General features: G+C 34.7%; 1 long non-coding RNA gene across 1 annotated transcript; it reads right to left on the reverse strand.

Annotated features, from left to right (window-relative positions):
* Positions 1-3,418: 3,418 nt before the first annotated feature.
* On the reverse strand, positions 3,419-22,911 carry LOC118749979. Its single transcript, XR_004994328.1, has 2 exons — positions 22,827-22,911; positions 3,419-3,570 (listed from the first exon to the last, which is right to left on the reverse strand). It is a non-coding gene; the product is annotated as an uncharacterized LOC118749979 (long non-coding RNA).
* Positions 22,912-25,842: the final 2,931 nt, after the last annotated feature.

Genomic DNA, 25,842 nt, shown 5'->3' on the forward strand with positions numbered 1-25,842 from the left:
TTTCTTTGATTGGGTTGACAAATTAGAGCCGAACCTAGATTAAGGTATCATTATAGAGTTCAGATGGATTAAGTTACATACCCTTAAACATCTCCTTTAAACTGTGGAATCATTTTAAACTGTGATCCAGCGAACATCCCTCAGAACACACCAAGTTCGAGGTAACAGCGATTGTCGTCAAGACTACCGGACTAGGGAATCGATCATTTTGGTTGTGGTAGCAAAAGATCAGACGATTGTAGGCACAGCAAAACAAAAGCGGAAATTAGGCACCAATGAAAGTAAATCCAGCCGCCATTGAAAATACTTGTACAACAAGTTAAGCAGCGGAACCAAAATCCATGGAAACCGCTCTTGCTTCACTAGTAATTTGAACCAAAAAATGGGGTCTTTAGGTGTACTCGGCTAAAACTGTGCTTTAAAAATGTATACTGGTGGCTTCAAGCTCGATAGAGAGGTTGTGGGAGGAGTCTTCTCTCCAGAGCTGGAGATAGAAACATCTTTTCGGCTTCCTGGTCACTGCAGTGTATACCAAGCAGAAGTGCTAGCCATGCAGAAGGCTCCTTGCTCCCTAACGAGAAACCCCAAGGAGAAAAGACAGGACGACTATTGTGGAAAGGCAACATTTCGGAAATCGCCACATTCACCTTCTTTCAGTGGGATTCGATTCAACGACCCCAGTGATAGGACTCATACTGTAGAAACCACTACGCATGCGCTGCAAAGTAGGAAGTAACTAGCAGAAAGCCGCATGAAAAAAAAGAACAACTCACAGCTAAACGCATTATAATTGATCAATTTACCAGTTTGCAATGTCAACTGGTGCTAACAGCGAAAAAAGCACTTAAGTAAAAAAGAAAAACAACAAAAATAATTACGACACCAACTAGCCAGCGGACGGAGTGCAGCATAAATAGCTTCATCAGCATTAAGAGACGCAGCAGCCTAATGACATTGAGCTACTGCGACAAAAATAACAACAACCAAAAATAAATAAATAAAAATATTGCAAGTTACAAAAGATTGCAACGCAAGCGACAGACAATCTTTTGCTCGCCGCTTAATTTAATTGGCGGAATTCGCAATTGACAAGCGACGTTCGCTTGATTTATGCACTCGTGCAGGCGCATAACTGTTTAGCAAAAGTGCAATTGAATATTGCTGCCTGATACATAGATACACGACATTTTGTTGACCTTGTCAACATGTTGCCGCAACATGTCAAACATTTCTCGCTCCACTTGGCATGCAGCAACACACTCGCTGCAATAATTGCGTTTGCGTCTGTCGCTTCGGGCTAGAGCGTGTGCAATTTAATGCCGCTAGTAGTTAACTGTTGTTGTTGTAGTTGTTGCTGCTGCTGCTAGTGCGTACACGTTAAGTTGACAATTGACTGACAAATATGAAAATTACCGCGCTCAAAATAGCTAACTGAATAGCCGGTTGACGTGTCAATAAATGCGCGCGACATGCGGCACTGCGGTGCGGCGCTGCAATGCGTCGCAAAATTGAAAAGAACCGACGCGTGCAAGATTGTTGTTGCTGCAATTGTTGTTATTTTGTGGGAAATAAATATATGTACATATATGTATGTACATGCGATCAAATGCACGTACATAAGTATTAATGCACACATGTATCTACTTATGTGCATTAAATGCTTGAGAATTGCTAGTTAATTGAAATCAGTGAATGATAAGTGAAATTGATATGAAAATTTCTGTAATCGACATGAATTATTGAGCAAATTGGAAGAGACATGGAACGAGACGGAAATTGCCAATGCGACGATACATGTATACAGACATATTAAGAAGTACTTATGTATGTACATATACATATGTATTTCCCGCCAGCTAGAACCCGATAAAGTGCATTTAAGGTATAACGACCCAATTTAGATTACATAATTACTTTATTCGTAACCAGTGATAGGTACTATCACAAATAAGCTCGGGTTAGAAGCGAGAGTGTGTAAATTAGACTAATTGCTTTAAGATTAGCGATGTGCATCGCCCATCCAGCAGTACTGGAAAGTAAGCGCTTTTAATCACTTCGCCCTGAAACCTTGACACAGCACTCCACACGGGCAAAACGCTGCTCATCACTGCCTTACAGTCGGCTGGAACTTTTAGGGCCTCTCTAAATTTTATATCAGTAATCGCCATATTAAGCTTTCATTCATTCATATGCAATTTTAACAAAAGTTCAAAAAAGCAATAAATTTTATATTTAAAAATTTTTTTTCTTTTTTTTAATTTAAATTTCGTTTAATTACAACATTTTGTTGTCTTAAAAACAAATATTTTTTTTTAATTTCATTTAATTTTTAGATTTTTTTTTTTGTAATTTAAAGTTATTTCCTAATTCTCTATATTAGAAGAAAAAGATAGGAAAAAATAATTGAGAAAACTTTTTTGTTTACTTTTTTATTTGTTTTGTATATTTTCTTGTTCAAATAGAATAATATACATATATATATATATTTTTTTAATTCATAAAATTTTTGGGTACATCTTTTATTTTTTTATTTTTTTAATAAATATCTTTAATTTTTCAACTTCATTTTCTTTTTGGTTTTCAATTTTATGGTTTTAAAATATATACATATATTTTTTAATTGAATTCAATTTTACTTTTCTATTTTTTACTTTTTTGAATATTTTAATTTAATTTTCATTTTGGTTTTAGATTTTATTGTTTTATAATAAAAAAAAATTCTTATTGAATTAAAATTTTAGACACTTTCTAATTTAGTGGGTTTTATTGTTTTTAGTATTTTATTATTCAAATAGAATAATATATTTCTTAATTTCATTAAATTTTTAGGAACGTGTTTTACTTTTTTTATATTGTTAAATAAATTTATTTTTTTTTTCAATTTACTTTCCTTTTTGGTTTTAGATTTTATTTTTTTTTTAAGAAATGTGAACTTTCTTTTGCTTTGTGTGACAACATCAAGGTGTACGCCACAATTCGGAGGAAAAGCTCGGCCAAACACTAACATATATGTAAGCGCAAATCTATTATTATTATTAGTAAAATTTTTAATTTAAATTTAAAAAATTGGATCTAATTTTTCTGTAATGTTATTTTTCGACTTGTTTCAATTAAAGATAAAAAAAAAACACTCAAACAAGGTAAGAAGAATGTATCAACTTCTAGCAGAGAGTAAAAAAGCTTCCGCCCCATCCTCGATCATTATGGACATATTTGGTGTCTACCTATGTGGCACCTTCATGCTCATATCGAATTCCCATTAAGATTTCAGCGAACGAAGTAATACTTCGTTTTTGTATTTAACCGCCGGATATCAAATTACAATTATAATATATTTCGATCCATTTACATTAATTAAAGTTTGTGTACATGCATAGATAATCTATAAAAGTAAACATAATTAACTCACCTTGTGGGCTTTGATGAGGGCGCCCTCTGAACAAGCTAATGTGACGTCCACCAGACTCTCGTCCTGTAGTAATTGACTAAACACCCCTAACAGGTTGGATTGATGATTGTTCCACCTCAAGCAGTAGTGCTCACTGCCCATGTCGGTGACAGCTTACGCTGCTGCAATTGAAAAGAGCGAACAAAATGTAAAAAAACATCAATGTGGAAAAGTTTAAAAACGAAAACTAAAATTGGCTTATATAAAGATAATTACATGAATGAAGACAAAGGAATTTATTTATGCAAATTAAAATAATAAATATTTTTGTTGAAACACCGCTAAGAACCCAGCTACAAACATAATCGCCCTGCTCTCTAGAAAATTTAGTAATTTACGCGCTTTGCGGAAGTTCTCCTCAAGCCGCCGCACTTTTTCACGTTTTCCACCATCAAATAATACTACTTGCACTAGTAAATTATATTTGGGTTGTAGTTTCTTGTTTGTTTGTTTGTTTCGTTGTTTTTTTCTTTTTAATTTTATTGAATGCACCGCTTGCGCTGGCGAAATGTGAATGTGCAGCGTTGAATGCATAAGCACCTGGGATGCGAATGTTGAAAGAATGAATGAGACTGACTGAATGAATGCTTGGCTGCGTGGCTGTATGGGGATCGACGCGTTTAAATTATTGCGCGCATGCGTGTTTACATACGAGTGAATATTGCAATGTAATACTTATTGCATATGTCGTGTACATACATACATACATACATACAAACATAGCTACTAAATATGTGCATGCGCGCGAATATGTAATCACACTTGTTTGCAGTTGCGCTTTCGTGTTGCTGTTAAATTGTGATTGCGCGTGAGCGGCGGTGGCCAAGGCTGGCTGCTGGCGGCTGCGTGTGCGTATGCGTGTAATTGGCAGGCGGTCTACGCTGGCCAGGCAGGCTGGTGGATCGCATAGATGCAAGTTAAGCGGCGAATGCATTGGCACAAAACACGTGATTAATCATACTTATGGAGATGCGGATATGCTTGGGAGGTATGGGTATGGTTACATGCAATACTTATGTACATACAGAGGTCGATACATCTGTGCATACTTATGTACATACTCGTACAATGTAAGTATGCAATACTCAGCGTGCGGTGCGTGCTAAATATACAATATATGTAGAAGGCAAAGTAATGCAAAAAAATTTTGCAACTGTGGTGTTGACTTAATGGTCTGTACAAGGGTAATGCAATTGTGTTTATAATAATTTTAATTTCCTTAATGATTTTATATAGCGTTTTCTAAATGATTCCATGTTCAATTCAACATTTAAATAATTCGGCAATTAAAATAGATATGTTGGAAATAAAATACATAAGTAATTGCATCACTGCCTTCCTAAATAGCTTTATAATTGTGTAAATTCTTGGAAGAATTAACAATTCAATTATATCATGTTTTCTTCTATTCTTATTAAATTTAAAAATGCATATATAGACACTTATCGTGAAGCCTTGGTACGGTAATTTTTAGCCACTTGAGACTTGCACATTATCAGACTAAAATTGAATGGGCCATAAAACTGTATACTCAAAAAAACTCTAGCACTTCTAAGAAAAAAGTTTGAAATTTGAGTGAAAATTTGTTTGTATTTTTTGTGTTTTTTTGACAAAATTTTAAACTTGGTTTTATATGGGTTTTGTTATAAAACTGTATTTTAATTGAAAATTCTTAAAAATAGATAAATAAACAGAATTATTTTCCTGGTAAAAGGGACAATGGCTATCTTAGAGGGATTAATATTAAGCCCCACCACAGCACATTACCTCTTAGCTAGGTTAAGTCCTCTTTGGACGATGTCGCAGAGGGTAAACGCGAACTTGCCCCTAATAATCCCTATGTCATCCGCGTACGCCCTATGTCAGTGAGTTTCTGCAGGAATTCGCTCATAACTAAACTCCACAGTAGAGGAGATGGAACCCCTCCTTGCGGGAAACCTTTTGCTGTTTGAAGTTCTACTACGCTGTCGCCGACTGCAGTTTCAGCAAATCCTGGTATGGAACAGCCTAGCTATCCATCTGCGGATGGTAGACTGCACAATGCGTTTCTAAAGTTCCCGATCGACGCCCACATGAGATGTGTTATCGAAAGCCGCTTCTATGTCGGGAACGGCGCAAAGCATAGTTTCAGCACACTCAAGGACACGCTGTATATCCGTGGTCAGCGCATACAGAGCAGTATCCGTGGATCTACCCACCCTCTACGCATGCTGAATTGGATGCAGAGGTACCCCTGCAGCTAGCGCTAGACAATCCCTGATTATGTCGACAAGGTGAGGAAGTAGGAGCTGGTCACCCTGATTCAGTAGCACTGGACTGATGCCATCCACCCCGGGGGATTTGTACCGCTCAAACGAATGGCATCAGGGAAGTGCCATTCCAAGAATAACCATCGGGTAGCCTAACGGCTAGTCTAATTCTGGTGTTGTTCTTCCCCAATGCTTTGTGCAGTCTAGCAGCCGCAGGGGTAGATGAGATGCCCTCACAGAAGGTACTGAATGAAGCTGCTATGCTTGGCTTGCGCGAATAAACATCGCCCTTACCGAAACTGGGGCCTTAGGATAGAATAAAAGTATGACACATGAAAAATATTAAAAAACAAAAAATAGTTCAAATAAGAAACACCCAAATGTACATACATACATACTTGAAGTGGTGGAAAATATTATAGCCACACCACATATTGACAAGGTTTCACATATTTTCTGTTATTTAATTTAATAAATAAATATATAGTTCATTCTTAAACAAAACCCGTATAAATACAACTTTTAATTAGATTTATTAAAGCCGTTTTCTACAGTAAGTTTTAAAATTTAACTGGCCTTCAAAAACACAAATTTTATTCTGAAAATTTTTTTTTTAGGATATACACTGGCAGCAGATATAATAGACTCGTCGTACTCGTCAACAAAAAAAAAAATTGTCAAAACTCAACGTTATTTTCTAGCCACTTAATTCTGAATAAAAAGTTTAAAATTTTTTTTGAAAATTTGTCGATTTTTTTATAATTTTTGTATAAAGTTTAAAAAAGGGATCTATTTGATATTTGTTGTATAGCTAGCTTTATAAAAAAATATTAAACTGAAAACAAACCATGAAATAATAGCCAAAACTCTTCAAGGTAAGGCGAGCCTATTATTTCTGCCGCCACTGTACATATATATAAATTTTAAAACTTATTTAGGAAAACCCCCTTAGAAAGATTTTGAGCAAAAGTTAGCGTTGCTATTTTTGATTTTTTTGTCGAAGATTTTACGGCGTGTATGGTAGTTTTTAGCCATTTGAAGCTTGTGTTTTTGTAGCTGCAAAACTACCTACTCAAAATCCTTCTAAGCAATCTAATAAAAAAGCTCGAAAGTTTCTTAATATTTTTCAGTTTGCAAAAAGTTTAAAACTTCGATTTATAAGGTTTTTGTTAAAGAATGAAATATTTTTCTATAAAAAAATAAACAACTGAAACAAAAAGGAACAGAAAATAAAAATACTTGCCAATATATGTTACGGCTATAATTTTTTTCGACCACTGTATGTAATATAATAAAAATTTTATCTAAACATTCCTAATCACATAACACCCGCAACTAGTTGTTTAGCGTTAGCAAGCGTGAAATTGGTTTATATTTGTAAAACAACTGGTACGGTAAAATGAAATCAAATGATACCCCCGAGAGAATATACACACGCACACAATGCCGACCTTTAATTACATCGCCCACGAATTAAACAACAATTCATCATTTACGTATGCAATGCACGCGCAAATGTACACGCATAACAACAACAACGCACACACAATAGTGCATAATACGAGTATGCACTGCTATTGATTGCACTGATACGAAGAGTACAAGTGCGCACGCATGCGCAGTGACCAACCGACCGGTAGAACGAACGTCATCGTGTGGCTGTCGATTAGACTGCCGGCTTGGTAATTAAACATGTTCGTTGCATGTGGTAACAAATGTTACAACAACTACAATGTAAATACATACATACATTAATAGTGAGTGCAATCGCAATGAAAGTACTTTTGCGGCAACAAAAAAAGCTTAACTGGTTTATTTCTTATTGTTCATATGTAGTTGGGTTTCGTTGGCTACTTTTTTTTCAAGTAAGAAACAACACTGCTTGAGTCATTTCAATTATCCGTGTATATACACCGTTAAGTTTTACTCGTAGAGATTCGCGTCTTAGAAGTGAAACATGAAGTAAAATTATATTCTAAGTTTCTCAAGCCCAAGTCGTGGTTATAAAGCACAAAAGAAAAATAAATACAAATAACAAAAAAAAAAGGTTAAATACATCATAGTTATCAGACCGATTGTAACCCATTGGGTTCTGGTCTCTCTCTATACAAAGGGAACAACAAGGCAATAATCGGAAAAGCGCAAAGGCTGGACACACTGGGAGCGAAGAGTAGCGTAGCTCATGATGGGCTTGACATACATTTTTACCAACAATCGCTCAAAAATTTTCTTCAAGGTGTGGCTGAAAAGGGAGCCATAAGATTTAGTGAGGCCAACGTGTGAAAGCCAATTATCTATGGACCGCGGCGAGCAATATTGGTTTAAACTAAAAGCGGTCGACTTAATTGATTATAAGCCAGTAAAAACTGCATTGGTATAAGGTATCCAAACAAAAGAGGAATAAAACGAAGGCTTACCAGTGGCATATGATGGCCTATCATCTGCGCTCAAGATTCAAAAGTTGATGATTGTGCGGTATAGGCGGAACAGGGAAGACCTTCCGAAACTCAATAAATTTGAATAGTCTCTACCGGGCACTGTACATTTGCCCCGATGCCCTAACGATGGCAAATATAAATAAGTCCTCTCTACAGAAGCTGCCGCAATGAGAGTGAGGAGAAATTATTTTAACTTTGTTTTTAAGCGGCGGCCGCTGTAGTGTACTGGTAATCAGTGCGCGCTTCCACTCCGCAGGGCCTGGGTTCAAGCCCTGGTCAAAACAACATCGCATTGGGGTTCTTTTTAAAAAAGGAGGAAAAATCAGGGACCGCGATAGTTACGACTTTTATTAAAAAAACGCCCTTTAACAATTATTTTTTGACTATTATTTAATTACCCCTTAAATAACCGTTATTTCTGACTTTTATTTTATAAATCCAAAATAACAATTATTTTTGATTTTTATATTATCTATATATAATATGCGAAGTCATTTTTTGTGCAGGATAAAAGGTCAGCACCATTCGCTCGATTTTCAAAAATGGGATGTCAAATTAAAGCGCTTGGCTGGTAGATGTGCAAACTGGTTATATTTTTGTAAAAGAGTTGCCACCTGTTGAGCAATTAAATTCAAATTATTTAATAATCAATGCCCTCATATCCGCACCGTTCGTTCGATTTTCCGAAATGAGGTGTTAAATTAAAAGGCTTGGACTGTATGTGCAATAAGGTTTTACTTTTTCGAAAAGAGTTGCCACCTTTCAAAAAATTATATTCAAATTATTAAAAAAAATAAAAGAATTATTACAAAATGGGTCTCAACTCAAATGGTTTTGAAAAGCTTTGTTTCTTAGCTGACTTATAGGAGGGTTGCCACCTGTTTTAAAAATCATATTATTCATCTTATCATATGCTTCATATATTCATAGTACTATGATATTAGGTAAGAAAAATATGTATCACCATATGGGTACCAAATGAAAGGGGTTTTAGAAAGTAGTAGGGTTTAGAAAGTAGTAGTTTGAAAATATTTTGAAGAGGGTTGCCACCTGCTTGAGATGTCGAATTTAGTTTACTTATACACAGGTTATATGAAACATCAAAATTTGGATGTTAAACGAAGAAGTATTAACGAACGATTGAACGAAAGTTAGAAAAAGTTAAATTTAAATTATTTAATTAGTTTAATGAATTATTAAAATATGGGTATCAGTCGAAGGGGCTTTGAGAAACTTTTATTTCTGAAGTGCATTTAGCGGGGTTGCCACATGTTTAAAAATCAAATTCCACTAAATTCATTAGTTAATTAAAATAAGTATCGCAATGTCAGGCGGAGGAAAGTTAACAAGGATTAAGCTTGAAAATACTTTTGAGGAGGGCTGCCACCTGTTTGAAAGGTCTAACTCAATTAAGTTATACAAAACGAATATAAAATATAAAAATACAGTGGTCAAAAGAAAGAATGTTAAGAAATCTTTGGTTTGACATTTGGAATGTTTGAGGAGGGTTGCTACGTGTTTAAAAAGATATATTCAAATAATTAAATTATTTAGGAGGGTTTCCATTTGTTCGAACAATCAAATTCAAATTAGTTCTTAAGTTCATTGAAATCATCATCACAATATAAGACGAAAGAGATTTAAGACGATTTATTTTGGGAATACTTTTGAAAGGGAATTTTCAAAATGTGAGGTCAAATTAAAGACTTTACCTGTACATGTGTGGTCAAGTTTTTATTTTTTTTTTATTAAGAACTTTTTTCATCGATATAGGGTGATTTGAAATTTGATGAATCAGACTGCGTTTCACTGGCACTCGGATCTCTCATAACTCTGACTAACATTTGGATTATTTATTAAGTTTTGTGTGTTTGGACGCCATGTTGGTTCACTAGTATTTTTTAAAGCTTAAACAGACGGCAGCGTTGATCCGGATTAACTCGGACTTAATCCGGATCAACTCGGGAACTAACTGCAGTTGATCCGGATTAAGTCCGCTGCCGTCTGTTTATGCTTTTAGACAACAGTTATTGGCGACTTTTATTTATAAACGTCATCAATAAAAATCAGTTAGTGAGTTTTACTTTTAAAAGTCATCAATATAAATCAGCCACCGACTTTTACTTTTTAAATCACTCGTACTAATGTCATTAACATTTTTCGCAGTTAACAAGGTGTTGGGAAACAAAAGTTTACTATGACTTATACCAATGACTTTTATAAGTATGATCGAAAAGAAAATTTCAAACTTTGCGATACAAATCGTTAGAAAACTTTTATAGAATATTTTTATAAAAATCAAATTTATCGCAAAGGTGCGATATCGATCCGAAAATTGTCGCTCAATGGTTACACAATAGAGCCACAGAAATAATATTCTGACATCGCCAACTATGTCAAAAAAAATTGTAATCTATGTCGGACAGGTAAATTTTTGACTTATATCTGCTTATATCAAATGTATAGCGTGCTTTAGAGAGCGCCACACCTAGTCCTATGATCTAAATTAAAAAGAAATCATTGAAGTTAACCTTATCAGGGGAAATCCGATAATTCTGTTGCTTTATGAAACTATGTATGCACATTTCTACATCCGTAATAAATACTTTTTTATACCCGAGCGCACTTGTGCACAAGGGTATATTAATTTTGTTCACATAACGGTTGTTTGTAACAGCCAAAACGAATCGAGATAGATATAGACAAATGTATACATAAATGATCAGGATGAAAAAAGAAATCGATTAAGCCATGTCTGTCTGTCCGTCCGTCTGTCCGTCTGTCCGTCTGTCCGTCTGTCCGTCTGTCCGTGTACACGATAACTCGAGCAAAAATTGAGATATCTTAACGAAATTTGGTATGTAGGTTTCCCTTAATCCAAGGTAGGTTGGTATTGAAAATGGGCGAAATCGGACTTTAACCACGCCCACTTCCCATATAACGGTAATTTCCAGAAATACGAAAACTGCGATATTTTAGTAACTACTAAAGATAATTCACTCAAAATTGATATTTATAATAATTTTTCGACGAAAAATAAGAATATTATAAATTTTTGGAAAATGGGCGTAGCCACGCCCACTTATGGATATATGTGTATATCTTGGTAACCGCTGCACCAATTTCTTCCAAACTTGGCACAGTTGTTGGCCTTCGCACAACATACTAAATGGCCGAAAATTTTTAAAATCGCTCAATAACCACGCCTACTTCCCATATAACGGTAATTTTCAGAAATACGAAAACTGCGATATTTTAGTAACTACTGGAGATTATTCGCTCAAAATTGATATTTACAATAATTTTTCGACGAAAAATAAGAATATTATAAATTTTTGGAAAATGGGCGTAGCCACGCCCACTTATGGTTACATGTGTATATCTTGGTAACCGCTGCACCAATTTCTTCCAAACTTGGCACAGTTGTTGGCCCTGGTACAGCATAAAAAATCGCCGAAACTTTTTAAAATCGGACAATAACCACGCCCACATCCCATATAACGGTAATTTAGAGAAATACAAAATCTTCGATAAATCAGTAAATATTGAAGCTAATTTATTCAAAATTGATACTTGCAACAATTCTTTACCAAGAAATACGTTTATGGTAAAATTTTGGAAAATGGGCATGGCACCGCCCACTTATGATCACATATATGTATATCGGTAACCGTTCTACCAATTTATACCAAACTCGGTGTGGTTATTGTGCTTGCCACATATAAGCAAAACGTTGAAAATTATTGAAATCGGACTAAAATAACGGCCGCTTCTCATATAACGGTAAATTTCAGAAATGCTTGAAACTTCAATATTTCGAAATTGAAGGACGCTAATTTACTCAAAATTGATACACCCCGGCTTACCATCTAGCGGAAGGTTTCGGAAAGGTGAAAAAACATATTTAATACTTGCGCCGGGTATTTAATGTTCGGCTCCGCCCGAATTTAGACTTTCTTACTTGTTTTTCGGTGCATTCGATTTAACACGACTCCTCATGCGCCACCATGCTGTGGCTTTCTGACAGCTTAACACAAATTTTCTTTGCCGTTTGCAATGCTATCCCGACGTTATTTACCGCTGTTCACATTACATACATATGTATGTGCATTAGGGTAGTAAAACCAAAAAGTACAGGCAGGTTCTGTAATTCACTTCCGAGTGAATATCAATAAATTCCGCTTTGAATTCAAATTAGCCGGAAGTGAATTACAGAACCTGCCTGGTAATGTCGGAACATTATTGCTCTCACCCCCTAGGAGAAAAATATATCCCTATTTCTTTATTTTGAAAAAAAAAAAAAATTTTTGTGGTCGCCCAAAGTTTTCCAAGTGTTTTAAATATGTATATATGTATTCTTTTCGTGAAATGGTATATAATTCTTGAAGATCAATATTTTTCGATCGGAAGGCTCTGTTTCTCTTCAGAAGACTTCCTATAATAACACCAAATTGTTTATATAACCATTTTTTAATACTAGCTATTTTTTTATGTATGGGTCCCCCTTTGCATTTTCAGGGGTTTTTGGCGGACCTATAAAATATAGTTATTATGAAAAAATTGTTATTATTTGTAAATAATTCGGTATTATTGTTGGGAGTCTCCCGAAGAGAAACATAATTTTCCGATCGAAAAATATTGATTTTCAAGAATTCTACACCATTTCTACGAAAAGTTGTTTTTTCCTATATAAAATACATGAAAACTTTGAGCGACCTCTAAACATTTTTGAAATAAAAAAATAGGTAAATTATTTTTCCGCATAACCTTGGACCACGTCAACCGATTTCGATAATTCTTTTTGCATCGGAAAGGTAGTATCTCAGAAGTATTCCCATACTAATCGGATCATTTGATCATGAAATATATATATATATATATAGTTTTGTTTTTTGCTTAAAAATTACTTGTTCACATGTATTTTTGCACCACCCTAATGTACATACAACTGTTAGTGAGTTAAGTTCAAATGATTGTAAGTAAAATACATGCAAATAGAAATTCCAAGGCTTCCGAGATCTTCCACCGGACCGCAGCTCAGCTCAACACAGCTCGGCTTAACTCACCTCACCTCACCTCACGTTCAGCCCCTTTCTTGTGTACCTACGTTGTTTGCATACAAAAGCGCTGCTGACATGCATTTCTGGTTGCAATTTGCGCGCGTACTAACATGTGAATGCCGCATGCCACATGCCACGGACATACACACACAGCACCAAAAGCCAGGCAGCCAGCCAGCAAGCAAACCTACCACTTTTGTAGCAAATAAATGCGTGGATGCGCTTTTAGCTCATTTTTCCTTGTCTGCTTTCAACTTTTGACCTCGCACCTCTTTGACCGATTTTAATTTGTTGGTTGTACGTTTAATTGACGACTTTTTTTTTATTGTACAACACACCACTGTCGGCTATTGTTGGCGCGCACGCTTGCTACTGCACATAGCGATGGTCAAGTTACTTTGTTGCTCTTGTTGTTGTTGTACGACGAGGTTGTTGCATTAATTGCTAGATTATTAAAATTTGCGTAATAAAAAGGTGCGTTCTTTATGCTGGAGGGGAACACTGAGCACTTGTGCGTTGTTGTTGTTGTTATAGTTGTCGCTATCAGACGATTGTACGGTGAGCCACAAGTAGGCATACTAGCCAGACACAGACATAGACAGCGACTCATTTGCATCCCATTATACATATATGTATGTACGTACAGTTTGTATAGTTTGGACCTCACCTCTGTAGCTAGCCGCATGACTCTCGCTCGCTGGCAGATAGACAAGCCGACGCATTTTAGCGAACGCAACGGCCTGGCGCGACGCGACGCGGTGCAACGTTCAATTGAGTAATTATTATTGCTGTCGACATACTTTGTTGGACATGCAACGATACATTGTCAACATCAATTTGCATTCGTTCAGTCGTCGTAAAGGAGAAACGCCAACAAAGCCGCCAATCAAATATAAACGCACTTTTTTTTTGTGTACTTACCTCTCACCTCTCGTCGGTCGGCCGTTGCTGGTGGCGCGACAATTTGCAAATTAATCAAGTGCTTGTTGGTTGTGCACTTGTTACAGCTAGCTCTACCGCTGCCGCCGCTGACAACTGATCTCGACTATGATTATAGTAATTTAGGCATTAATCTCTCACATTTAGTTTCATTCATTTTGCCCAATTTGCCAATTAACGCATTCACATTCGTTGAGGCATAAAGCATGAGGCATGCCAGCGGCGCGCCGATAGCGGTGATAAAGGCGGCGGCAGCGGCGGCAAATCAGATGCATGGGAAAATTGCCGAAGTTGCACGCATAATTCACACATGCCACACAAGGCATAAGTACTTAATTGAGCAAGTGTACGAGCAGTTTGCGTACTGGAAAATACTTACTTGGAAAATAATACCCAAACAACAAACTAAAACTAAGTAAATAAAAATGTGAGAAGAAAAGCAAATTATTTTGCAGAAACTACGCGACAAATAGCGAGCGCCGCAAAGCTTTTACAAAATGCAAGAATTTTTTCATAGCTGATTCGCTTAGGGAGAGTGGGAGACCTAGAGCGGGGAAGGAATAGAGTTTTGAATGAAGTGCAAGTATAATTGGAATTTCCAAGGCAGGGAGAATGAACGCATCTCCTACCATTCCCAACGGGTAACGCTTTTAATTATTAGTGGCTACTTATTCCTAGTTAACGCTACAGCCGTTTGCTGATTTGGCTGAGTTAAAAAAAATTTCGCAAATTACCTGTCTGCAGGAACGTACCTAGACACCATAAGTAATTTAATGAAAATCACCCTGAAAGTCATTGACCAATGGGCCTCTCGGGTGGCGCTGGGTGTTAACGCAGGCAAAACAGGCTTCTACTTTTCAAAAGAATATATAAGGTACCAGTGTGGAGACCCCCCAAGACTAAGTAGCTTTCACAGAAAGCATCTGGCAGTAGTCTCGGATAGTAAGCTGCTGTGGAGTCGCAGTGTGGAGAAAACGCCCTCTATGCATGCAAAATAATACTGGAAGTCACTTGGGGTCCGTCAGCTGCCCTTCTGCAAAGCAATAGTTAGACCAATACTGCTCTATGGCGTTTTGGTGTGGTGAAAAGTCCTCGTACCTCGAGCCAATGGAGAAGGTTTAGCGCCTCGCGGCACTGTGCAAAACGGGAGCGCTGAGGTCCACTCAAACGGCTGTTCTTGAAATGATCCTCAGTTTACGGCCCATTAGGTCAACCGCGAAAAGTTGCTGGAATATTACTGCTAAATCTGCAGGTAGATTTACGGCCATAGGAGAATTAATTTTTAGAACCTTTGGGCACAGGGCTAATCATGCACAAAAAATGGGTATAACTAACGTGGCCAGGTGTACGAAGTGTTGGGATACCAGGGAAACCTTGGAGTATCTTCTCTGTCAATGCTCTGCCATGTCAAAAACTCGACTAAATTGCTTGGGAGCCTACCAAATCGGGAAGTTAGACATCTCAAAAATAGAGCTGAACTGCGGTAACTGGCTTTGACTAGCTCCATCATCAGTCTGGGTTCTTCTTCGACAAGTGCCCTATCGGCATTGCCATTCAAAAGCGTTGAGAAGTATTTATTCCATATTTCGAGTGTACTCTGGATGTTTGCTGCCAAACGGTCATATTCCTCTTTGCAGGAACAAGCCACGGTCTTGAAACTGTTGACGGGTTTCTTATTTTCTGATACAATTTTTAGGCAGTATTTCTATCTGCCAGCATCGCAAGTTTTTCGTGCACATGTATTTGTGTCTCTGCTTTATTCCTCTCAAACCTCAACTATAGAGTAGGCTGTGTGATTCCTTTCATTAGGGTCGCACCAAACTATAGCTTCTTTGTAACTCACCACTGTAGGGGTTTGATGGTTGAATAAATTGTAATTAGTGAAGCCACTCGATGTCTCATAGCCTCTCCTCTATAGAAATACATAGCTAACGAACTAGTGAGAGTAAAGATAAGAAATACTCTAAAAGAAATATGTTGTAGGAACTAAGTAGAGGTTTACTTAGCAGCAGGTAGCCCATCTGAAGAAATCTAAATGGATAATACATTTTAAAGATCTCTCCATAAGACTGGTATTTATTCTAATAACCTGACACCCTTTATGGTGTATGCAATATTGATTTTTATTGGAGATTCATTATATTAAGTTTTTATTTTTTTAGGTATGAATCCCATTTATGAGACGGACGCCAGATTTTTATGAGTCAAATTGGACCCAAAGAATAAGTCAAACATATGTTACAAGTAAATAAAGTACATATAACAACTGCACTGAGGGCGCATTTGGCAACTCAAAAACTATACTCTCAGACTGATCACATTTTAGTGACACTCAGTGTAATTCCCACAGATACTATTTTTGGAAAATTTTATTGTACCAAATATTTGTTGCAATGTGAAGACAAGCGCAAAATCAAGTTGAGCCAACAGCCAGCAATTACCGCCGCGTCGATATACATACATACCTACATATGTACATACATACATAGTTTCCATGTAAATCAATTATTCAATTTTCGTTGCGTGTAGTATTTAGTTAATTGTGGGGTTGAGTTGCAATTTTTCATACATTCATACGTGTGCATAAATACATGGATGTGTGTATGTACATGCCTGCAGCTAAATTAGCATACATTTTAACTGAGAAAAAATAACTCAGGTATGCGTACGAAATGTGCGCCAAGTCATATTAGATTTGCATTTTGTATGAAAATGTTTGGGAAATTGAAATCTGTTGGCAAAGCTGTCATAAACATGCCAATAAAAATCGACAAATACAAATAGAAAAGTGATATTAGTAAATTGAAATTGTAGCTACATGAAGAGTAATTAATCATTTGCTTCGCTTACTGAAGCATTAGATTAAACGAGCAATTCTTGTATTGTTAAATATCCATAGGTTTCTCGGAAACGACTCTAACGATTTAAATGCAATTTTACATACAGATAATGTTTTGCATTATAAGATTATGCAGATAGGTATTACCTCCGTGAATACTCGTTAAAGCTTGCCACCCATTCGAAATTTGTTACAAATTAAATAAAACATCATAATATGGGTGTCAAATGAAAGGCTTTTAAAAATTCCCAAACTAGAAATATTTTTGAATAGGGTTGCCACTTAATTTGAATCCCACATTTATTTAATTTTTTGTTTATAAAATAAAGGCACAGTAAGTTCTTAAGCAATGATTTGCTTATATAATATTATCTCTTAAAATACACATGTGTTAGAGAAAGGTTGCCACTTATTTTGAATTTTATAAAAAACAAAACTAAAACAACGCAATATGGGTATAAAATGAAAGGTATTTTTGAGAACATTAGTCCAAAGATATTTGTGATGAGGACTGCAAGTATTTTCAATACAAAATTAATTTTTGTTAATTTCAATAAGCAATTTTTGTATACGCTCAATATGTGCACACTTCATTCCAGCGTATTTCCAAAAAGAGTTGTCACCTTATTTTTAAAGTGAGAAATTTACTTTTTTCATAACATATAAAAAGCCAAATTTTTGACTTTTTTCCAAAATATTCTTTCCAAAAGCTACCTAACTAAACCGTTTTTTCAATACTTAAACCTTGAAAATTAAAAAAAATGTCTGTATGTTTGTACGCGCATCATTCGACAACTAGTGCATGGAATGCAGTTTTCACCGATGCACTGCTAGTGGTCCAACTTAAAATATAGAACAAAACGAGAGTTACCACCTGTGCGAAAATTGCAGTTTAAGTAAATTCATAAGATATAGTAAATATTGCAATATGGCAGCCAAAGAAAGAATTTGAAAAAGGCTTACAGACGAAAATAGTTTTGTGGAAGGTTGCCACCTGTTTGAAAATTTTAATTTAATTGATGAGACAAACTAAATATTGGAACTTGGGTATGAAACTAAAGATGTTTGGGAAAGTTTGTAGCCGAAATAATTTTTAAAAAATTGTATTCAATAAATAAATTTAATATTAAAATAATTAAACTAAAGAGGTTTAAGAACGTTTGATATTTGAAAAATTTAGTTCGGGAAAGAAAAGGCAGATGTTGATTAGTACATCTTTGAAGAAAGTGCGCGATATATAGACTCTAAATATAAGATTATAAATTAAATTCCCAGAAGAAAGTCGATACTTTACCTACTTTCTAAATATCTTCAACTGCAACCACATTCATAAAAAAATAAAGAATAAATAAAGAATGCTACATAAATCGAAAATTTTTTTGAAAATCTTACTTCATAAAAGCACGTTTCCACGCCGCCCAAATTGAGCAATTTTGACACTGTTCTCAATTCAGCTGAAATTTTTGAAAATAATCTCCAAATGCTTCGAAAATGTTCCAAAACATACGTCAAGATATAAGGAAAACTTCGAAAGGTCTTGAAAATATTTAGAAGTATTAAATAAATTAAATGAATGCGAATCCTTTCATTTTTCTTCATTGTCTAAAAATAAAAAGCAAAACTTACAAGCTAGTTCCTGCTCAATATACATTTCCGCTTAAGCAGAATTTCAAAGGGTTTCCAAATAATATTTTAACGATTAAGTAGCCATAGATGCCCTTTTAATAGAAGCTTAATAAAAATATTAAATTTCCCAAGGGAAACTTATGATTTTTGTAATCTAAAATCAAGCCTTTTAAATCACTTAAAATGTTTAATAAAATGCCACAGATATGTAAATATTCTAGGAATATTTTCAACCAATTTTAGCCTTTTCTAATGTGATCCCCTCTAATGGCACTTTCGTAAAATCGGTAATACAATTTTTTCACTACCTTTTCTACTTTCAAAATCTAAAGAACTTCTAACTAAAGCCTCTACCAATAATACTGTGATTAAAAATGCGAGTTATCTCTTTGGGTTTCTTGTATTTGAGATTTGAGTTAAATATTTCCTTGCATGCCCTTGGAAGAATTTGTTTACGCGTAATTCTAAAAATATGCTATTTCTCTATATAAGTATATCAATACATACTTACTACATTCCATAACCGATTAGCATACGCATAATAATGCATACATGAATACATATGTACGTATATTAAAAATCAGGTGCAGCTTTGTGGCAATGCAAGTAAGTGCAAACCCAAAGCGGCAATGGCAAAGCAAGAGAAAGGAAGTAAGGTGAATACATACGTACATATCGCTGGAAACCACAAAGCACGCAAGAGAACGTCAGCATCGATAGCATCGCTAAATTTTGCAAGAATGCTAACACATATGTAAATCAGGCGTGGGATACCAATTTACTGTAATTAACGCATGCGTATGTGCAATGGTAAAATCTCTACCTTTTTGAGACACAACTTAGGTTTTTCTTGAGATCGAGTTGTTGTATTTCCAAATACGAAGAAGAAGAGTGAATATTTATACCCCACATCTGCACCTTCAAATAAATGTGTCTTAACATCTGTCAAATTTCTGTTTTAACTTTGTCCCGTTTTCTTATTTGGGCAACTTGTTGGCTTAACATTTCATTTCCTAAATAGTATCAAGATAATCAGGTGGATCTGAACCCAAATTAAGTGACGGGGTAAAATGAAAAATTGAGTTGTCAAACTGCGAAATGACAGTTGATGTTAAGATAGTGATGGTAAGAAATATGCCATGAAAGATATGTATCAACAGTGGGTATTTGCGATCTCCGCCTCATATTTCTGTGCTAAGTTTTTTTAAGATAAATGCACAGTGCACAGTTTTTTTAAGATAAATATGTAGCAGGTGTACACACATGGGGGGATAGGTTAAATGAAAAATTGCAAACACTGAGAAAACCATCAACCAAAAATTGCTTAATGTTAACAATCCAAAACTTAAAAGAGAATCAAAGTGAGTTTTTTTCATTTTAACAATGCCATTGTTGCTACCGATTTTCAAAAAAGATTTCGGTGATATTAACCATGATATTTGATGATGTTACAAACATATTGGTTGAAATGTTTAACTCTCGCTCACTATCTTCCCATCCCTGGTATATACACTCTGTACATACATATATATGAATGTACATTAGACTGCATCACTCCCCATACAAAAAAAAAATCGGTACTATTTTTCCATTGGAATTATAAAATCTATTATATTTTAAGACGTACACCAAAATTTTTCGAAAAAATATTAAGATTTAAGTGAGCTGGACCAATTTCAAAATACCTCCAAAAATGGAGTTTTTTATGAATAAAAATAGTTTCTTAAAATTAGTTTTTGAAAAAATCCCCTCAAAGAACAAAACGGTTTAAGCTCAAAAAATTTGCATAAAAGTATTAAAAAAAAAATTTCAACGGAATCGTAAGATGCGATTTTTTATGCTGTTTTTTTAACTTTTTTCAAAGATTGGTATAAGAAAAACTTGAATAACTGAGCCTAAACTCTTCTGATTTAGACTTAAGAGGTGTCGGTGGAAAGGTATTTCTCACCCTTTTTATTTCTTTGTTAATAAACTCATTCAAAGGATGAAAGAGAAAGGTAGGATGAACGAACGTCATTCAAAGTTGAATTAAGATGTGTTGGTATTTGAAAAAAAAAATTGGGACACGAATGATTTTTTTTTTTACAGAAATAAAAACAGTGTGAATATACCTTTCTACTGAGATCCCATAAGTCTAAATCAGAATAGTTTTGGCCCAGTTATTCAAGTTTTTCGTAAATCAATCTTTGAAAAAAGTAAAAAAACAGCATCAAAAATCTCATTCATGCGATTCCGTTTAAAAGATTTTTAAATATTTTTATGCAGATTTTTTAAGCTTAATCTGTTTTGTCACTATTTTACTACTACTACAACAACTACTACAACTATTTTTATTCATAAAAAACTACATTTTTGAAGGTATTTTCAAATCGCTCCAGCTCACTTAAATCTTAATATTTTTCCAAAATATTTTGGTGGACGTCTTAAAATATAATAAATTTTGTAATCCCGGCGGAAAAACCGCAACTTTTTTTGGTGATGCAGTCTAATGTACATATACAGTATCGGTCATATCTATAGCACGCCATTTCAAAGTGATATTGTGTGCCACTTATGTTTATTTATTTATTTTTAAGAATTTTCAATTAAAATTTAGTTCATTCTCAGACAAAGCCCATATATACCCAAGTTTAACAATTTGTAGAAAACTTCAAAAAAGTGCAACAAAATTTCACCTAAATTTCAAACTTTTTTCTCGGAAGTGTTAGATTTTTTTTGAGTACACAGTTTTTTAGCCCCTGCAATTTTAGTCTGATAATGTGCAAATTTCAAGTGGGTACGAATTACGAATTTTTTAGAATTTTTTTTGTCGCATTAGCTTCCATATAATGAACAAACTCAATTTATTTGTATATGGAAGAAAACCGCAACACCTTTGGCGAAAAAAATTCTAAAAAATCAACGGCAACCTTTAGCCACTTGAAACTTGCACATTATCAGACTAAAATTGATTGGGCTATAAAACTGTGTATTCAGAAAAATTCTAATACTTCCGAGAAAAAAGTTTGAAATTTTAAATGAAAATTTGTTGCACTTTTTTGTAGTATTCTACAAATTGTTAAACTTGGGTTTATATGGGTTTTGTTAGAGAAAGAACTATATTTTAATTGAAAATTCTTAAAAATAAATAAATAAACATAAGTGGCACACAATATCACTTTGAAATGGCGTGCTAAAGACATGACCGATACTGTATATGGCAACTCGGCTCCAGCAGTTAAACTTCGACAAGCCCATATGTTGCTGAAAATTTTTTGTTTGTTCGTAAATTTTGTGTTTCTTATCAACGTATAGAAAAAGGTAACTATAAGAAAAAATAAAAAAGAATTTGGCTGAAAAACATGTTGCTTCCGACTCAGTTTAACATGACCCTAGGATTGTTCTATACCGGAAAAAATATACCCCACTTTTTTATTTTAAATAAAAAATATTTAGAGGTCGCTCAAAGTTTTCCATGTATTTTATATGTGGAAAACAACTTACCCTGCAAACATATTCTAAGAGTTCAGAATATATGAGTCAGAAAGGAGTCCTAGGTAGGTAAGAAATATGAGTTTCAAAAACAAAACAATTGTTTACTCTTATACGAATCTTTTAGGAAATTGAAAATAATTAGAAAACAAAAAATGAACAAAATTTCGCTGCAGCTGCTGCTATTAAATGTATGTTGGAATGTGTATATATGTGTATATAAACAGAGTTTCCCGAAAAAATACAAAAATAGGGGTATATTTTTTTAGGTAAAGAAGTAAGCGTCAGAAATATAAATACCCTGACTTTTTGACGATTTTATTTATTTATATTTTCAAACCAAATTTTTCTTATTTATTATTAAAATATAGTTTATTTGACAGCAGAAACCACAAGAATACATTTGTTAATATTTGCAAACAAATTTTCAAAAATCAACGGCAATCTTTAGCGACTTCAAACTTCATGATTAAAATTTTTAACGAAATTGAATTGAAAAATTGTAAATTTCTTACATTTTTCCAAGTTTTGTATGATAAAAAAAAATATTTCTGAGGTTTATTGCTGTTGAATGAACTATATTTTTATAAAAAAAATCGAAAAATTTGGTGTGAAAAATATAAAAAAATAAAATCGTTAAAACGTCAGTATACTTTGACGCTCACTGTTTAATGTATAGCTATAACTTAACCTAACCTATGCCCAATATATATTGTTGTAGCTAAATATTAATTAATTAAACCATTGCTAAAATACCTCTTAAAAAGTGACGCGAGTATTTTGGTTTGCAAGTGTGAATATTCGGAGATTATCACAACATTAGGTACTCCAAGGATTCGACTTACCTAAAAAGAGACAAAGAGATAAGAAAAATACTTGTTAATTATTACGTTTCAGTATTTTTTACTACCGCTAAATTATATATATTTATTCATGTATTAGCTAATATTGTCAGAGTAACTATTCTGAAGGACAGATAAAAAATATTTGAAAATTTGTTGTCCGATTTCAACAATCAACTCTAAATTTATCAGCCTGTTAATGCTTAAAATGACAAAATTTTAAAATTGATTGGTGGAACTTGGGATGTTTGAACCAAATAAAATTCATAATTTTAGAATGATGTTAATTGAATTACTTGTTTTCTGGTAATATCCGTTATAAGATCCTAAAGGCAACGGATTTGCAAACACGAGCTATTATTCATACGATTTGCCTTCTTGACTTTATTATTCTTGTAGGCCGAAGAGTATTGATGAAAATGGAAAATGAACTGTGCGAGCTTTAAAATGGCATGGATATAGTGAAAGGCCTGCAAGGACATTACCGCCGACCTATGTATGCAAAATTTCTTTAGAGTTGTCTCAAATTTTACATAGTGCACTTTATGTTTACATCACTTCGTATGACTACTGCCTTGTTCTATGACGTCACTTTCTGGTGGATATCACTGGATAAGTCGCTCACTATTATGAAAACAAAAACGTCACAGAGCGCTGCCCTCCGCGCCTGCTAAAGCCTTAGACACCTCCTTAAATTTTGGCTAGTGGACTGTGGTGGGAAATTTCAGACAAGCTGTAAGGCTAAAAGACCAAATGCATTGCTAAAATGGAAATATATTAGATTCAGTACCTCTCAATATTGAAAAAAAAAATTCTCCACACGTATATCATCAAGATAATTGTAACAATAATGGCTTAAAACCAAATCTACCGTAGGAAGCAGGATACCCTCGAAATTTGTTTTAGGCTGTCAGGTCACTGTAGCGTTTTGATAGCGTAATTTGACTTAGCGAGCCTTCTCTTAAAGCGTAAACAGACGGCAGCGTTGATCCGGATCAACTCGGGAATTAACTGCAGTTGATCCGGATTAAATCCGAGTTAATCCGGATCAACGCTGTCGTCTGTTTAAGCTTTTAAAGCATGAAAAGACGGCAGCGTTAATTCTCGAGTTGATCCGTCTGTTTAATCTTTTAGCCCGCCTTAAGTAAATAGCTACTCTGCTAACCAAGCATCTAACAGTGAGTGGTCCAAAAATGCATGTGGAAACAGTAAAGGCGAAATTTTAATGCTCTCATTGCCTACGACTATTTTAAAAAGAAAAAAATATACCCCTGTTGTTTTTATTTGGAAATCAAAAAATATTTAGAGGTCGCTCAAAGCACTCAAATTGTATATAATTCTTGAAAACCGAAACCCACTTGTAGGACGACCCGACGATCTAGCCCAGCTTCGACATGAAAATACTCGACTAACTTGGATGTCTTCTACTTAGGCACCTTGGATATCTTCTACTTTGGTGAGTAACCGGAATTAAAACCGGCACTGCTTACTCGGAAGGCATGCTGCTGTGATGGGCTGCTGGCCAATGACAACTGCCGCAACTGCCGTGATGAGGAAAAATATGCTCATTTCACCATTACTGTATCTGAAAGTAGATCTTTTCCCTAAGTTTATTCCGTGGCTGAATTTTTTATGAAGTTTTCAAAAAATCACAGCTAAGGAAACTAACAGAAGCGCTGAATGGAACCAGAGCATTGTTCTCATTACATTTTTCCAGTTATGTTATGACATATCGCTAGCTTAGAGTGAAAAGTTGTTAAGTCCACTCTTTATGAAAACTTATATTTTGATATAGGAGGCTAGAGAAATTTAAAATGCATCGTTTCTAAAAGGATAAAGGTCCTTGTTTTATGTTTTCTCGGTTATATCCAATGCTAAGCGTAAAAAAGCCCCGAAAATACGATAAGGTTGAAATAGTACGAACATTTGAAAAATTACCCCTACCTCTTGTTGGGTAAAAATTTCATTGGTGTATCGAACCAGTATCTCACTAGAACAAAATATGTATTCATTTTTACTATTGGAGTATATCGATACCTGAGCGAAAGATCGACCTATCTCGGCAACCAGTTCGAAAACGCTCTATTTCAGAAAAGTTTTCAGGAACGCTCTATTTCAGAATTTATTAAAACAAAACATACCTAAGAATTTGGTTGAAGAACGCCCTATCTCAGCGGCCGACTCAAAAACGCCCTACCTCAGCACATTTTCAATGTATTTTCAGCTAAGATAGGGCGTTTTTGAACCGAATTCTGATATAAGGCGTTCTTAAACCCAATTCTGAGACAGTGTGTTTTTCAATAAAATTCTTAAGTAGGGCGTACTCGAAAAGTTTTCTGAGATAGGGCGTTTCTAACTGGCTGCCGAGATAGGTTGATGTTCCACTCAAGTGACGATATGTAAATTCAAAACTTTAAAGCGGCTTTTCTCGAGTTTCGCTTTTTTGAGTTACGACACTATTGAAATAAATGAGCGATATAAATATGTATGGATTTGTGACCTCACATGCAAATTGAATTTATATTACCACGTTGCGTGAATTTCAGAGCTAAAAAAGTGCTACCTTCGAGATTTTTATTTCAATTTGCATTTTTGCTGCAATTGATGTTGTAAAACGTTATTGCTGTTTATTGCGTGCAATAAATTACAGTAGCGCAATTGCAACAATGCAAAAGCAAGGCAAAGCGTACAAACGATTGCAACAGCCAACAACTATGCGAGTGTAAAATAGTTAATAAGCGACAATCTTCACAATGCATACATCCATACATCCATATATACATACGGGAATGTTATAGTTCTGCTTTGTTGTTGTTGACATAACAGTTTAGTATGTTTTTGCACAATTTTCAGTTTAATTTTTGCAAGCAAACTACAAACAAAATGAAAAAAACAGAAATGCTAATATTTTATAGCCACAATTGTAAAAC

This window comes from Rhagoletis pomonella, unplaced genomic scaffold (assembly GCF_013731165.1).
Source record: "Rhagoletis pomonella isolate Grant_MI unplaced genomic scaffold, Rhpom_1.0 Rhpom_scaffold_00101, whole genome shotgun sequence".
In the NCBI taxonomy this organism is placed as follows: Eukaryota; Metazoa; Arthropoda; class Insecta; order Diptera; family Tephritidae; genus Rhagoletis; species Rhagoletis pomonella.